We start from the raw sequence: 15,936 nt of genomic DNA on the forward strand, positions 1-15,936 counted from the left end.
AAAGGGGGTTATTTCATCTTACATTTCCACATAACATTCCATCACCAAGGGAAGTCAGAACAGGAACTCAAGTAGGCCATGAATACAGAGGCAAGAACTGAAGTACAAGCCTCTGAGAAAGGCTGCTGACTGGCTTGCTCTCTGTGTCTTTCTTAGCTTGCTTTTTCATACTCTGCAGTTCCAACCTTGGCAGTGGCACCACTCACAGTGGGTTGGGTATTCACAATGGTTGGGCAGTAGAATGCAGAGAGCCAACAAGCAGCATTAATCCTTCCACGGCTTCTGCTTCAATTCCTACTTCTGGGTTTCTGCTGGAGTTTCTACCACACTTCTTTCAGTAATGGGATATATTGTGGAACTGTGAGCTACAATGAACCCTTTTCTTCCCAAGTTGCTTTTGGCAGGAGTTACTCGAAGACAACTTTACTCTTTTTCTTATCCAGAAACTTTCCTGATGCCAGTTTTGAGATCAGCTTGTCTCACCTACCAATCACTTTCCAGTATTTGGTGGTTCTATTCTTTACCACTGTCGTGTTTAGTTTAAGATTAAAGTTTTATCACATTAGTAGTTCCTTGCTATTCAACTTTTTTTTTTATTCTTTCCTTTTGCCATATTTCTGTGGCAGAATCCACAATCTAATTTATCTATATTCATACTTAGGTAACAAAATGTCCAAGAGAGAATAATACAACAAATAGTTTCCTGTAATTTCGTGATTTTACACCCTTGATCAACTCTAGGTATTGTTTAGCAGCCCTGGTATATATTTTAGGATCAAGTTCCTAATTTTCACTTTGAGATTTCAGTGCGGTTCTACCACGTCTTTAAAACCCAATTTCTATCTCCAACTTCATTCCGGGCTGACCTTGAACTTAGATTCCTGAGGAATCTACCTGTATTTGTAAGTAAGCATAAAACTTATATAAAAACTTAGTTGGACAGAAACTTGCCCTGCAACCACCACTCCCTAAATCTCTTTATCGTCTTCCTTATCCTGATAAGCTGGCTCATAGTGCAGCTGCCTCTGTTCCTTTAGATCTGTGAAGCTCCTTATACAATTCTTTGGTTTTATTATTGTTTTAATTTTTTACAGTCCTGTCATTACTCTCCTCCTGGTCCATCCTCCACAGTTCCTGATCCCATTCCCCCTCCCGTTGTCTCCAAGATGATGTCACCCAGCCTCCCACCAGTGGCAGGCCTCCTCATTCCCCGGGGCCTCAAGGCTCTCGAGGGTTAGGCCTTCTCTTACTGAGGTCAGACCAGGCAGTTCTCTGCTACATTTGTGTTGGGGCGGGGGGGGGGGGGGCTCAGGCCAGTTAGTGTATGCTGCCTGGTTAGTAGCTCTGTGTCTGAGACATCTCAGGGGAGCAGGTTAGTTGAGACTGCTGGTCTTCCTGTGGGGTCTCCCTCCTTCTCAGTTGCTTCCAGCCTTTCCCTAATTAGACCACAGGGGCCCCCAACTTCAATCCATTGGTTGGATGATGTGAGAGGTTAGATACTTGAGTAAGGTAAAGTGAATACTAGAAAATAAAAAATCTTATGCAATTACATATTATATATATATATATATATATATATATATATATATATATATAAAATATTTAACTTGGGTGAGGGAAAGTATATGATCAAAATATATTTAATAACACAAATTATTTTAAATGATAAAAATGTAATAAAAGTAAATTTCCAATTATAGATAACTACAGTAAAAATAGAATATTTAAAAGAAAATATTTAAAAGGAAAATATTTGATTAACACGCGACTCTGAGAACGTGATTCGGAGTTTGAGTTGCTGGTGCGGCAGTTTTCGAGATGCCCAAGGCTAAGGGAAAGACTCGGAGGCAGGAGTTTTGTTACAATGTCACCGGAATGCTCGTCGGAAGGCAGCGCCATGGATCGAGTGCTCTCACATCCAACATGCCTGGGACCACACCAAATCCGTGCGGCAGAACCTGGCGGAGATGGGGTTGGCCATTGACTCCAACAAGGCGGTTCCCCTCCGTAAGAGGAAGGTGAAGGCCATGGAGGTGGACATGGAGGAGAGACCCAAGGATCTTGTACGGAAGCCCTTTGTGGTAAATGACCTGGAGGCAGAAGCCAGCCTCCCAGAGAAGAAAGGGAATACCTTGTCTCAGGACCTCATCGACTGTGTTCAGTACTTGGTGGAGAATAATGGGGAGGACTATAAAGCCATGGCCCGGGATGCGCAGAATTACTATCAAGACACCCCAAAACAGATTCGGAATAAGATCAATGTCTATAAACGCTTTTACCTAACGGAATGGCAAACCTTCATGATTCTTTGCAGAGAAAGAAGATGGAGGTAGACTGAGTGGTGCATACCCCCAGAACTAGGTCTACTGGACCAAAGAAACCAAACCCCAGCTGTAAGGCAAAGGATGTATAGTTTCAAATGATGCTAAGTCCTATAGAATCGGGTTTTACATGTACACTGTCTCTTCCCCTGGTCCCCTTTTTCCTTCTAGAGAAGGAACTGTCTTTTGTTTTAGTTTTTAAAGAGAAAGTGTCTCTCTAATAGCCTTAGCTGTCCCAGAACTCTCTCTGTAGACCAGGTTGGCCTTGAACTCACAGAGATTTACCTGCCTCTGCCTCCAAAGTGCTGGGATTAAAGGCATGCACCACCACCACCTGAAGGAGGAGGAACTCTTTCGAGGCCATGGTTTATGTTCTGTTGGGAGTTTACAGAAAGCCAGGGCCTGCTGTTCTGGGTTCAGAGGAGATGCTCTGATTCAGTGTGTTCTGAACGTGATAAAGGAGTATTTAACCTGTGAGAAAAAAAAATCACCAGAAAAAAAGATTAAAATAAATTTTATTCTTCTCAAGTTTGATTTTATTGAAAAGTTAAAAGTAAAATGCAGAACAGAATATTAATAAAATCATAAAAAAGAACGTTTTAGGCTGAGATGTTTTAGAGATAAAAAGTTTTAACTTATAGTAAAAAGATTAGTCCCAAGGAAGATATGATTTTATGTACAACTGATTGTGCTTTGATGTATATCAAATATAATAGCACAGCCTCAAAGAATATGAAGCAACATAGGGAGTATAAAGATCTACAGGAAAAATTATCTAAATATACTATCATACTGCTCTGACAACATAAGTAGACCAGAAATACATATGCAGAAGATTTGAAGAATACTATAAATTATAAACATATACAATATACACACTCAAAACATATGATCTGCAACTACAGGTACACATATATGCATATGTCAAACAGTTGAAGAGCTCATAATCTTTTCTAATGAACACAGAACATTTGTCAAAATTGATTGTATGCCTCTGCAAATAAATTTATCAAATATATCAGAATTGAAATATTATATGAAATAATCATTGAGAGTTGAATTAAATGTGAAAGTAATAATAAAATATAACATTAAATATGAAATTAAGAATTAATCAATTAATATCTATTGGTTAAAGGTATAAAACATATTGAGCCTTTAAAAATGTTTAAATGAAAAATAATAAAAATAACATTTTAGAACATGTGGAATGCAAGAAATCAATATTTAGAGAAAAGGTCTATAACCATATATATATATATACATATATATATATGAAATAAAATTATATATACCTCATACATACACATATATATATATGAAATAAGATTAAAGATATATATATATATCTGTAAGTCAGAAAAAGAACATCAAAATATAGCCAGAAAAACTAGAAGGAATAAAATAAAAAAATCATAATTTGAACGAAAAAACACAGTGTAAAGAACCAATAAAGCCAATAATTAGTTCCTAATAAAGATTGATAGAACTAAGAAGCATCTATTCACATGAATAAGAATGAGAAAGAAGAGGATAGATCAAATTAGAAAATGAAGCACTGACACACCAGCAAATATTCTTTGTTGATCACATTTTATTGCAATATTACAAGGATTCTTCTTCAATAAATAAGCAAACAATCCTTAACAAAACATTGGAAATGAAGCGAATGAGAAAATACTCAACAATCTTGTCCAACAGTGAGCCCTATAATCTCCACAAAGGTCTCTCAAGGTATGCTTACTGGTACAATAGTGGCATGAATATTGCTGGAGCCATCAACTACTTTCTGATTGGATTTAAAGCCCACTCCATAAGATAGAACTCATACCTGGTACCACTGGGCTAAAACCCTGTAACTGACTAGTTCGTAGGTTATACTAGAGAAGTAATTATTAGTCTTATGCTAAATAAATACAGCAATAAAATAACCCCAATATTTATTTCATTACTAGAGATTAATGAACATCTCAACCTTCTAGAATGAGTCTTCTTTATGATAGTGACTAATACAGAGAACTACATTTAGTCAATCTACATAGAATAAGAGACAGTGAAGTATACAGCTCTCAGTAGAGAACTTATAGCACACTCTTTATCTGAAGGCTTAAAGGTCATCTTAGAAGAGAGGAGTGGGCAAAAAAGATTAAAAGAACCAGAAGTATTAGACATTTGTAATGAAATGGTATTTGCCAGGCATGACAGGTCCATTCCACACACATGAGGAGAATGTAATGAGCTGAAAGGTAGGGAGAAAGGATGAAAAATACTGTCTTTAGGGTATAACACAGCTATTGCAATCAGGAACTCACAACAGACACACTTACGAGACTGGACATGTGCTCTGGTTGGTTTTGTTAACGTAACACAAACCTAGAATATCTGGGAAAGAGAATCTAAAATGAAAAAAGTGCCTCCATAAGATCAGGCTCTAGGCACAATTGTAGGATATTGTTTTGATTAATGTTGATATGGGTATGTGGTGCTGGTTAGTATAAGAAAGAAGGCTGGCTAGAGAGCTGGCTCAGCGGTTAAGAGCACTGATTGCTCTTCCAGAGGTCCTGAGTTCAATCCCCAGCAACCACATGGTGGCTCACAACCATTTGTAATGGGATCTGATGCACTCTTTTGGTGTGTCTGAAGACAGCTACAGTGTACTCATATACATAAAATAAATAAAATAAGTCTTTAAAAAAAGAAAGAAAGTAGGCTAAGCAAGCCATAAGGGGCAAACCAGTAACCAGTGTCCTCCATTGCTTCTATTTCAGTCCCTGCCTCCAGGATCCTGCATTTAGTTCCTGCCTTGACTTCCTTTGATGATGGATTGTGACGTAGAATGTAATCTAAAATAAATCTCCTCCAAACCTAAGTTGCATTTGTTCATAGTGTTTTATCATAACAACTAAAACCCTAACCAAGACAACATGGTAACAGTCAGTCCTTGGTAAGGAGGGGTGCACATGGATATGTCTCCCTAGTGAACTACAGACTAATGATGGATACAAGAGAAAAGGAAGTCTCTGCCTTTCATAGTGTACCCACTGGTGATTCCACAAGGTTCAAATGGATAGTTACATACCATAGAAAAGGAGATGGCATTGATTAAATTCAGTTATATACCGCCCACCCCCCAAACACTCACATACCTGAGAAATGTGAGAAAGGGATTTGTGGGGAGGAGGTAGAGGTTTACATGGGTGAGAGACAGATAAAAGGGCCTGGAAAGTGAGATTAATCAGAATGAGTGTCAACTGCATGCCATTAGCAAAGAATAAATTAGTTTTAAATGGGGTACAAAGCTTAACAAAAAATTCTCAACTGAGGATTCTCAAAGGCCAAGAAGCACCTCAAGAAATGTCCTACATCCTTCCTTTGTCATTTAGGAATTGTAAATCAAAACTACCCTGAGATTCTTTCTTATACCAGTTGGAATGTCTAAGATCAAAAAGTCGTGTAACAGCAGATGCTGGCAAGGATGTGGAGAAAGAGGAACACTCCTCCATTGTTGGTGTGATTACAAGCTGGTACAAACATTCTGGAAAACACTATGGTGGTTCCTCAGAAAAATTCAAATAGCTCTACCTGAGGAATCAGCTATATCACTCCTGGGCATATACTCAGAAGATGCTCCAACATATAACAAGGACACATGCCCAACTATGTTCATAGAAGCCTTATTTGTAATAGCCAGAAGCTGGAAACAACTCAGATGTCCCTCAATGAAAGAATGGATACAAAAAATGTGGTACATTTTCACAATGGAGTACTACTCAGCTATTAAAAACAATGAATTCATGAAATGCTTAGGTAAATGGATGGAACTAGAAAATATCCCGAGTGAGGTAACCTAGTCACAAAATAACATACATGGTATGTACTCACTGATAAATGGATATTAGCCCAAAAGCTTGGAATACCAGTGATACAACTCAATACATGGTCTATATAAAAGAAAGAAAATCAACGTGTGGTGCATCAGTCCTACTTAGAAGGGGGAACAAAATAATCACAGGAGCTAGAGGGAGAGATCCTGGGAGGGAGAGAAGAGAGGAAGGGAAAAGGTGGGGATCAGGGATGGGAGGAGACAGAGGGAGAAGTTCAGAGGGGTCAGGAAATAGAACAAAAGTGTATAGCAGTAGGGGATAGGGAACTGGGTGTAGTCACTAGAAAATCTCAAATGCTAGAGAAGCATGAGGTTCCCAGGACCCAGTGGGGATGACACTAGCCAAAATACTGAACAAAGGAGAGATCGACCCTGTAGAGACCATATCCAGTGGATAGGCATGGCCCCTGGTTGAAGGATGGGGCTACCTACCCATCTCAAAACTTTTAACCCAGAATTGTTCTGGTCTAAAGGAAATGCAGGGACCAAGAATGGAGCAGAGACTGAAGGAAAGGCCATCCAGAGATTGCCCCACCTAGGAATCTATTCCATCTGCAGAAACCAAACTCCAAACATTATTGCTCATTCCAAGAATCGCTTACTGACAGGAGCCTGGTATAGCTGTCCCCCAAGAGGCTCTGCTAGAATCTGACGAATACAAATGTGAATGCTTGCAGCCAACCATCTGACTAAGCACTGAGACCCAAACAGAAGGGTTAGGGGAAGGACTGAAGGAGCTGACGGGGATTGCAACCTCTTAGGAAGAACAGCGTAAACTAACCAGAGCCCCGCCCCCCCCCCCCCGAGCTCCCAGGGACTAAACCACCAACCAAAAAATATACATGGAGGAACCAAAGGCTCTAGCTGCGTATGTAGCAGAGGATTGCCTTATCTGGTACCCCATTGTAGGGGGATGTTAGGGTGGTGAGGCAGGAGAGGGAGAGTGGGTTAGCACCCTCGTAGAGGCATCGGGAGCAGAAATGGGATGGGGGTTGGCAGAGGGGAAACCGGGAAGGGGGATACAATTTGAAATGTAAATATATAAAATAATCAGTAAACAATAAATAAATATGTAAAAAAGATTACACAACCATAGAAATGCACAAACTGTTCTTTGTTTGTATAAAGTTCTAATATTGGAGGATAAAGCTTGCTGAAGAGTCAGGGCAGTAGTTCTTATCCAAGGGAGGCTCTGGCTGTCAGAATTCTTGGTAATCCTCGCTTTCTCTCCAGATAGGTGCATTCACCATGTTCACTCATCGAACAAGCACTTGTCGTTTCTTTTCTATACAAATGAACTTGAATACAATAAGTCTTTGTTAAAATTTTGTATCATAGAATTGGCAGAGTCATGGAAAAATTTGTAGGGAAAAAAGAAGGAACCTGTTATTCTTTCAAGCATGAAACATATTTTCATAAAAAAGCAGCAGAGAACAACAATAAAATTGCAACAAAGAATAGGTATTTTTCTGTTTCTATCTCAAGTCAATTGCTTACTAACTTTATGACCTTGACTTTATCGCACAGTTTATTTAAATATTTACTTGTAAAGGAAATGCCACTACAGTAATATATAGTATGCATCATTAGACAAAAAGTATCCTTTACTTTATGCTAGTGAATTTGGTGCTCAGAGCTTCTTAAAGATTGGAGGCGGCATGCTCCCAGAACGGCTTTCAGCCAAAAGATGTGGCTTTTGTGGATACTGTATTTCTGCTTTTCTTACTTGGAAAGACCCAACTTAGAAAAGTATAAGGTGTCAATGACATAAAATCCATAATTACTTTGCTTTTACCATACTCTGCATCCTGGTTAGATCCCAGGATGGACAAAACACTACAAAGGTAAGATTAATTTTCCTCTGCTGAACTTTCTGTCAGGAAACACTTTTATCTTATTTGGGTCAAGAGTAAATATCTTCACAATCCTCCTTGACTTGCCTTTTAGGTGACTTGGCACACCTGGTTGCCAATTGCTAGCTGATAATAATTAGATTTCAATTATCATCAGTTACATTTTCACCGGTTCAATTTGCAAATTGTGGATTTTTTTTGCTTATCCTATTAACAAGTTCTGATCTCATCTGTCCTCTGTACACCTGGCAGTGTAAGAGGGGACACGTTCTCCACTAGGGAATTCCACCTTCATCTGCTGTGCTGTCCAGTCCCATCCATCTGGTATTAAATGGGGATAAGCTGAACAGAGACACTTGGAGATCCATGGCTTGTTTCAGTTGCTTTGTATACAGGTATCCAGGCTGTCCTCCCTGCTCTCCCCAGAAGTGCTTTTTTTTCATTTTTATTGGTTATTTTATTTATTTACATTTCAAATGTTATCCCCTTCCCAGTTTTAATGATACTTCTCACTTTGTTCAAAAGGAGATAAATTAATACTCCTATACTATAAATTAAAAATTTAAAGGGTAAAACAAAACATAACCCCCACACTATAAATTAAATATTTAAAAGATAAAATAAAAGCAATACCCCTAAAATGTAAGAAATCACTAAATTGTGTGCGTGCGTGTCTGTGTGTGTGTGTGTGTGTGTGTGTGTTTGGCTGTAGGTGTGCCCTGACATGATGAGTTTTTTTTTTTTTTATAAGAGTGCCAGGGATTCAAACTCAGGCTAATGTAATGTTAGAGGTGTAGTGTTTTCTTCTATTTCTGGGCACTATGTTTTTTGAAATGTGATCTCCCCTTTGAGGCTGAATTGGCATGACAGAGAGCTTCTGGGATCCTCATGTTTCTGTCTCCCAGCTCTGTGAATACAGGTGTGTTCTGCCATGCAGAGTGTTTTATAAGGAGGCTGAGGACTCAGACTTCGGTACTTATGTTGGAACAGTAAGCACCTTTCCCACTAAATCATCTCATCTGACCATAAATGTATAAGAATTTAACAACAAAGGAATTCTGATCAAATTTAATGAGGGATTTATTAAACCATGAAAGGTGGCAAGCTTAGAAGAGGTAATGTAGAAATTTAAATAGAAATAAAAAATATCTTAGTGAAATCTATTAGTGATTATATTTTCAAATATTCATATTAATTAAGAAGAATATGCTCATTAAATGATAGGTAGACTTGGGACAAATATGAGTTATAATGAACTGCTAAATATTATAGCAACATGCATAAAGTTGCACACAATATGGTATTGATATTTATTAGTGTTATATAGTTGTGTCACACTGATTCATGGATTTAGATCCTAAGTATAGCTTTCATATATCAATACTTTTAAATACAGAGGAGCAAAGCAGAAGATTGAATTTCATCTTTTTGTTTAAAATAGTTGTTTAAACAATAAAATACTGATAAAAATAAATAATAATGATGTCAAGATATAATGATTTTTTGCTTTTTAACTCATTTAACTCATTTAAAGTTATTTTTAAGGTACTGAAAAGCGATGAACTGTAATATGGCATTCTCAGACACCTGTAACTATATCTGGTCTTACTTATCGTATTCTTCTATGTCCCCATCCACTTCTCTTATATTCTTGTTGATCATCTCCTTCCTCCATCAAAATATTCCTCACTTCTGCTTTAATGTCACATGAATTCCAATATCCCTCTTTCCGTTAAAAGATACATTTTCTCCTTATGGTTCTGTCTAGTTTTATGAACCACCCATACACTACACCACACACACACACACACACACACACACACACACACACACACACACATTTATTATTTTTGGTAATTTTTCTTTTTCTTTATTCTTCTCTCATACAATATATCCCAAATGCAGACTTCCCTCTCTCTCCTCTTCCAAGTCTACCTAACCATGTCCCCTCTTCCCTAGATCCAATGCATCTCCGTTTTCTTTAAGAAAAGAGCAGGTCTCCAAGGGGCATCAACCACACTTGGCAAAAGAAGATGCAGTAGCCGGGTGGTAGTGGCGCACACCTTTAATCCCAGCACTTGGGAGGCAGAGGCAGGCAGATTTCTGAGTTCGAGGCTAGCCTGGTCTACAGAGTGAGTTCCAGGACAGCCAGGGTTATACAGAGAAACCCTGTCTCAAAAAAACAAAAAAAAAAAAAAGAAGAAGAAGAAGATGCAGTAGGAACATAGCTGAAGGGAGAGGGTTCTAAGAGAAGTCAAAAAATTCAGAGACACACCTACTCCCACTGCTAGGCATCCAACAAACACTCCAAGCTAAACAACCACAGCAGAGGGCCTGATGCAGACCCATGTAAGATCTTTTATTGTCACTTCAGTCTCTGTGAGATACTGTGAGTCATTCTTAATTGATTCTGTGGGACATGTTGTCCTGTTGTCCTTGACCTCTATGGCTCCTACAGTTTTTCTTCCCTGTTTTGTGCCAGGTTAACCTGTGCTTCACCTAATGTTTGTGTGTATGTCTCTGTATCTGCTTCTGTCTGCTGTTGTAGGAAGCCCCTCTGATAACAACTGGGCTAGGCATTGATCTATGGCAACCGTTTAATGCTTTTTGTCACTTGTGTTTGGTACCCTATGTCTCTGAACCGTGTAGCTTCAGGATCCTGGCCATCTAGGTAGTGTGGAGCATGGGCTTCTTCTCTTGGGTTAGGCCTCAAGATAAATAAGTCATTGGCTGGCTATTCCCTTAAGGTCTGAGCCACTAATGCCCCAGCACATCTTGCAGATAGGAAGGTTTTATGATTGGGTTGGTGTCTCATTCCCACCATGGGGAACCTAGCTTGGTTATAGAAGATAGCAAATTCAGGCTCCATATCTTCCATTACTGGGAGTCCTCAACATGGTTACCCTCATAGGTTCTATAATATTTCCACTGTACTAGGTTTCAGTCATCTCTCTCAATCCATCCCTGCCTCCTTCAGCCCTAATCTTCTGATGAAGGCAACTCAGAATTAAAAAAAATACCATAATATATACTCACTTACAAGTGGATATTAGCTGTTAAATAAAGGATGAACATGCTACAATCCACAGACCCTGAGGAGTTAGATAAAGGGAAGAGGTGTAGGAGGATGCATGAATCTCCCTGTGTACGAGAAGTTGAATAAATTCCATTCAATACCAATTTTAAATAAAAACGGCCTTAGAAAAGCTGATGGTCTTAAAATGAATGAACAAACAAACAAACCAAGATCCAAATATCTGGCTTTCTCTTGTTCAAGTTTTGTAGAGGTAACAGTAGCTGCCATAGGTCCATGAGTACAATTGCCAAGTGAGGTGCAGAAGACAGCATCTCTCATCATTTCTCCTCATCTTCTGGCTTTACATTATTTATGCCTCCTCTTCATGATTAGCATTGGCAGAGGAGTTCATAAAGATGTCCCACTTAGAGCTGAGCACTACAGTCATTGATTCTCAGAACATTTGACCTGTTATTCACCTCTCCATCGACTACAGCCTATTTTAAAAGCAAGCTCCTCTGACCAATGGGTATAAACATAAATACTTAGAAGGCAGTTTGATGCAATGTTCATTGGCCAAATGAACAATAATAGATTCCCCAACCCAAGACCTATGACTTCCCCAGCTGTCGGCTTTAAATTTGGATTATGTATGAGGCATGAAATCCTTGATATGGAGCAAGCTTCCAATCCAAATGGTTATCACATGGATGTATTACTTTCTGCTGCTGTGGTAAAATGGCACAACCAAAAACAACTTGAGAAAAAAATTATTTTGGCTTATGGTTTCAAAGGCTTAACTGACTACAAAATAGAGGGAAGAGCATGGCAGCAGGATCCAGGAGTTAAGAGAAAACATTTTAACAATTCCCAGAATAAAAGAGAATAAGAAATGAAGTGTGGCAATAAAGTATTAAATCTTAATCCCCTTAATCTTAATAGGGATTAATCCTACGTGCTCTCAGGCTGGTGGTTTAGACCTTGGGAGCTCTGGTTGGTTGGTATTGCTTCTTTCCTCATGGAGCCACAAACCTTTTCAGCTCCTTCAGCTCTTTCTCTCTAAGTCCTCCACTGGGAACCCCTTGATCAGTTCAATGGTTAGCTGTGAGAATCTGCCTCTGAATATGTCAGACTCTGGCAGACCTTTAAGGAGACAGCTATATGAGGCTTCTGTCAGCATGCATGTCCTGACATCCACATCAGTGTCTACCTTTGATAACTGCACATGGGATGGATACCCAGGTGGAATAGTTTCCAGACGGCCCCTCCTTCAGTTTCTATCCCATACTTTGTCTTCATATTTGCTCCCATGAGTATTTTGTTACTCCTTATAAGAAGGACCGAAACACCCACACGTGGTCTTCCTTCTTCATGAGGTTCATGTGGTCTGTGAATTGAATCTTGGGTATTGTAAGATTCTGGGCTAATATTCAATTATCTGTGGGTGAATACCATGTGTGTTCTTTTGTGATTGAGTTATCTCACTAAAGATGGTATTTTCTAATTCGATCCATTTACCTGAGGAACTGCCAGACTGATTACCAGAATGGTTGCACCATCTTGCAATCCCACCAACAATGGAGAGGTGTTCCTCTTTCTCCACATCCTGGTCAGCATCTACTATTACCTGAGTTTTTCCATCTTAGCCATTCTGACTGGTGTGAGGTGGAATCTCAGGGTTGTTTTGATTTGCATTTACCTGATGACTAATGATGTTGAACATTTCTTTATGTGCTTCTCAGCCATTTGATTTTCCTCAGTTGAGAATTCTTTGCTTAGCTCTGTACCCCATTTTTAATAGGGTTACTTGGTTGTCTGGAGTATAATTTCTTGAGTTCCTTATATATATTGTATAATAGCCCTTTATCTGATGTGAGATTGGTAAAGATCTTTTCTCAGTCTATTGTTTGCCATTTTGTCCTATTGACAGTGTCCTTTGCCTTACAGAAACTTTGCAATTTTATGAGGTCCCATTTGTCAATTCTTGATCTTAGAACATAAGCCATTGGTGTTCTGTTCAGGAACTTTTCCTCTGTGCCCAAGTATTCAAGGTTCTTCCCCACCTTCTCTTCTATTAGTTTCAGTGTATCTGGTTTTATGTGGAGGTCCTTTATCCACTTAGACTTGAGCTTTGTACAAGGAGAGAAGAATGGATCAATTTTCATTCTTTTACATGTTGTCCTTCAGTTGAATCAGCACCATTTGTTGAAAATGCTGTCCTTTTACCACTGGAGAGTTTTAGCTCCTTTGTCAAAGATCAAGTGACCATAGGTGTATGGGTTCATTTCTGAGTCTTCAATTCTATTCCATTGATCTTCCTGCCTGTCTTTGTACCAATACCATGCAGCTTTTATCACTATTGCTCTGTAGTACAGCTTGAGGTCAGGGATGGTGATTCCTCCAAAAATTCTTTTATTGTTGAGAATAGTTTTCACTATCCTGGGTTTTTTGTTATTTCAAATGAATTTGAGAATTTCTCTTTCTAACTCTGTGAAGAATTGAGTTGGGATTTTAATGAGGTTTGCATTGAATCTGTAGATTGCTTTCAGCAAGATGGTCATTTTTACTATATTAATCCTGCCAATCAATGCACATGGGTGATTTTTCCATCTTCTGAGTTCTTCTTCGATTTCTTTCTTCAGAGACTTCAAGTTCTTGTCATACAGATCTTTCACTTGCTTGGTTAGATTCACACCAAGGTATTTTATATAATTTGTGACTATTATGAAGGGTGTCATTTCCCTAATTTCTTTCTCAGTCTGTTTATCTTCTGAGTAGAGGAAGGCTATTGATTTGTTTATCAGGTTTAGGCGTTCTCTGGTGAAAGTTTTGGGGCCACTTATGTATACTATCATATCATCTGCAAATAGTGATATTTTGACTTCGTCCCTTCCTATTTGTATCCCTTTGACTTCTTTTTGTTGTCTAATTGCTCTGGATAGGACTTCCAGTATTACATTGAATAGGTAGGGAGAGAGTGGGCAGCCTTGTCTAGTCTCTGATTTTAATGGGATTGCAAGTTTCTCTCCATTTAGTTTGATATTGGCAACTGGCTTGCTTTATATTACTTTAACTATGTTTAGGTATGGGCCTTGAATTCCTGATCTTTCTTTAAGGGAGTTGTTTATGCCCTTCTTAAAGTCCTCTATTGTTCTCATGAGATGTGATTTTTAAATCTGAATTCTGCTTTTCAGGTGTGATGAGGTGTCCAGGACTTGCTATGGTAGGAGAACTCAGTTCTGATGATGCCAGGTAACTTTGGTTTCTGTTGCTTATATTCTTGCACTTGCCTCACTTGCACTCACTGTCTCTGACTGGAGACTGTCTTTCCAGTTATATTGCTTGTGTTAGAACTCCTCAGTGTCCAGATGTCTCTATGATCCTGTGATCATTAACTCTTGGGTAGAAGAGCTCCTGGGACTCAGGCTTCCTCTGGAATCCTGACATCCTGCTGTTCTGAGTGCAGTGGTTCCTTAGCTGGTCTGTGTGCAGTGGTTCTACCAATGCTCTAAGATGATTCAGGATATGGTGTCTTCACAGGAACAGACCCATTAGGTGTCTGCCCCAGCCAAAAGGACCAAACAAGGGGTAGAAGGGGAGTGGCATTCCGGAGGAGCACGGTTTGGGTGGGTGATGGGTCCAGAGTGCCCCAGGCTCTCAGTTGCAGTTCTGGGGTGTAGGGTTGTGGGGGAGTTTAGCAATGAATCTACCTGGCTTTTGTTTGGGATAGACTACATTTGCAGAGGTTTTCTTATGCTTTCTAAGAGCAGTAAAGCCTAAGGCTCTTTGTACAAGTTAGAGGCTTAGGTGGGTGGGATTTTAACCTGAAGGAGCCTTTCTTATCTTTACAGTTCAGTGCAGACAACTCCTTAACAATTACAGCCTTCCAGTCACCACAGGTCTTGGCTCTAACATCTAGCTCCCAAGTGCTCTGCCCACCACCCAAAGCTGTGCAGGTTGTTTGGTTTGGTTTGGTTTTGGCTCACTTGGAGTGTTTTCATTGTAAACCTCTTAAAAGTAACCAGTAATAACCATCCCACAGATTCAACATTATGTTGTCTTAACATTTTCTCTGCCATTGCTGTTTATTAAGCCTCAAGCAAGTTCTTATTCAGACAAAAGCCAGGTAGATTCATTGCTAAAATATCACACAAACAACTTCCACCTTATTTGCTAATAAAGCCCTTGATTCTCCCTGAAGCATCATAAGCGGGACCTCCATAGACCACATTACTCTTTGCAGTGCTGTCTTCTAGTATCCTGCTAGAATGGTCCACTAAGCTTTGCTTACAGCATCCAATTACCTTTCTAATCCAAAAATCTAAGTTCCTCCAAAAACACTGGCATAATCAGGCTCTTTGCAGACATACCCTACTTTTTGGTACCAGCTTCCGTATTAATCAATCTTCTGTTTCTTGGATAAAATATAAGACAAGTATCAATTTAAGGAAGAAAATTTATTTTAGTCTGTGATTCCAGAGGTCTAGATGTTCATAATGGAGGAAAAGGTAAGATGGCAGGAGCTGAACTATGAGAGATTGCATTTCCACAGCCCTTATGAAGCAGAAAGAGAACAGGAAGTAGGCTAGGGCTGTACATTCTGAAAGCCTACCACTACTGTGGTACATAGAACTTCCTTCACTAAATTTCCATGTCCTTAAATTCTAGAATATCTCAGCCAGGGATCAAATTTCCAAATACATGGACCTATGGAAACCGTTTCTTATTTATATTACAATACTCTAACACTTCTGGCACCATTTCACCAGCAGACAGATCTTACCATGTAGGCCAGTATCATAGCATGCACAGTCCGTCTTCATATATTAGCATCAGTGTTTTTTTTTTTTCTTCAACAGCGAT

General features: G+C 39.1%; 1 pseudogene; it reads left to right on the forward strand.

Moving 5' to 3' along the window:
• The first annotated feature begins 1,818 nt into the window (after positions 1–1,818).
• On the forward strand, positions 1,819–2,338 carry LOC114611324 (annotated as a pseudogene).
• The last annotated feature ends 13,598 nt before the right edge of the window (positions 2,339–15,936 follow it).

The sequence above is a fragment of the Grammomys surdaster genome, unplaced genomic scaffold (assembly GCF_004785775.1).
Source record: "Grammomys surdaster isolate TR1022 unplaced genomic scaffold, NIH_TR_1.0 126091, whole genome shotgun sequence".
Taxonomy (NCBI): Eukaryota; Metazoa; Chordata; class Mammalia; order Rodentia; family Muridae; genus Grammomys; species Grammomys surdaster.